This window comes from Chironomus tepperi, unplaced genomic scaffold, assembly GCF_022539635.2.
Source record: "Chironomus tepperi strain 1889 unplaced genomic scaffold, CSIRO-AGI_Ctep_v1 contig_179, whole genome shotgun sequence".
In the NCBI taxonomy this organism is placed as follows: domain Eukaryota; kingdom Metazoa; phylum Arthropoda; class Insecta; order Diptera; family Chironomidae; genus Chironomus; species Chironomus tepperi.
Window position 1 is genome coordinate 24,840 of NW_027226301.1, and position 2,085 is coordinate 26,924.

The 2,085-nt window shown below is 38.6% G+C and overlaps 1 pseudogene; it reads right to left on the reverse strand.

Annotated features, from left to right (window-relative positions):
- Positions 1-546: 546 nt before the first annotated feature.
- On the reverse strand, positions 547-1,447 carry LOC139089614 (kelch domain-containing protein 4 pseudogene; annotated as a pseudogene).
- Positions 1,448-2,085: the final 638 nt, after the last annotated feature.

Sequence of the window (2,085 nt, forward strand, 5' to 3'; positions counted from 1 at the left end):
CGGATTCAATTTACATTCGGTACCAACCGAGTCCTATTTTAACCGAATCCAACACCAATTCACAGTCACGCCAACCTTGAACCTGATTTTCCATCGATCAACCGACTTAACCTATTCCAGAACAGCTTATAGCAAATCAAACCCCAAAAACCCCATTCTAATCCAATCTATCAGCATCCTCAATCTGTATCCATATCTCCACTCGACTCATCTTCACTATCATCGCTGTCATCATCATCCTCATCATCATCACTGAATGTCACTTTAATATTGTCCATGACGAATCCTCACTGTCACTTCTGTCAAGCCACTGTAATGATGGTAAATTTCCAATGTATGTCCTCCATGCATCACACACATTTATTGATATCTAATGAATAAAAGTTAAATGTATATTGTCGACTTCCTTGCTCATAACTTCCACCAAATATCCATAAATTATGTTTGAACCACAGCAATAGCTGCACATTCATTCTTGGTGATGGTCCACCGACGTCTAATTTGTGAGGTATTGGGTATCCCTGGAGGATGATTCTTGTTTTGGTCCTAAAAGATGACAGTGACTGTAAATATTCCATCTGTTGTGGTTTTGACAGTTTGTGATGGTGTTGGAGTTGGTTCCTGAGACATTTCTGTATCTGCTTCCTTCTTTTTCTTCAATTCGACTTTTCTCCATGCCATGCTGCCACCTTGGATGTCGAGGAAGTGAATTTCATTGGAGAATAGACCTCTGAGGTTCTCATCGTCTTCATCTGTGTCCATGACGCCACCAAAGATGAAAATCTAAAGGGAATAATTGAGAAGATGTTAAGTTTGTGTCTTAAAAGAGTTAGGTCTGTGACAGAATGTCAAGGAAGCTCATACCTTTCCATTTGGAGCTGTTACACATGCTACACCACTTCTGGGTGTTGGTCGTCTTCCACCTGGTTTCGAGCTCCACTTCCATTTTCCAGGTGTTTCTTGAAGTATGAATGTGTCGGCATGTGTCTGACCTCGTTCACTTCCAGCTAAGAATAAGGAACAAATCAGAATAATGTTCTTTTATAGAATTTTGGTGTATATCCTCACCTTTAGCACTAGACTTAGTATATCCACCAAATACCACAAGTTTCTCATCATTTACAACACCTAAACCAACACCTGACCTTGGTGTCGGTGCTATTCCATCAGTATCAATCTTTGTCCATGTATACTTATCCATTGAGAACATCCAGACATCATTGTGATATAAAAATGTCTGATTATTGTCGTGAAATCCACCAAATAAAATAATTCTCTTTTTATGTAAAATCATTCTGTGTCCACTACGTGCTGATGGTCCATTTGGTGCCTTTACATGCTCCCATTTCTTACTGACAATTGAATACTTCCATAAATCTCGATAATGATAAAATTGTAAGCCTGATGCAGGATACACCACCACCAAAAATCCACAATTCACTGCCATTTGCAGCTGTGCTGATCATTTGGATGTCCACTTCGGGGTGTTGGACATGGTGAGCATTTGATGACTTTCCATTCATTTTTATTGGTATTGTAGCTGAATAAGTCACCAAAACATTCAACTTTAGCGCCATTAAAGAATTCACCGCCGTGGAAGTAAATCATGTCATCTAAGGATGCAACAGCGAGGTTTGAACGTGGTGATGGCGGTGCACAGACTGATTCTGAGGATTCTGATTGGGTTTGGGTTTGGAGGGACTGGACCATGTGCTCGATGTCATCCTGAAATTTGAGTTATTGGAAGTTAGTTCCTGTAAATTTGAGATTTTTGCTTATTTTACCTCGCCGAGTTTCTGTAAAAGTTTCTTTTGTTTTGCTTGCAGCTTCTTGTCATTTTTGGCATTTGTTTTTTCAATTCCAAAACCTTTTTCTTCTTGTCCTTTTTGCCCATTTTTGGAGTTTTATGGATTAGCTTAATTTTTACAGCTTCACAATTCTCAAGTAATTAAATTTTAGAAAATTTGTACTTCTACCGGTGTGATGAACAGAACCAAAAGATTATCAAGTGATGCGAACAACATGTGTTGCAATTTGTAGAGTTTTGAATTTTTTACGACCGTTATTTTTACAGAAATGCTGAAA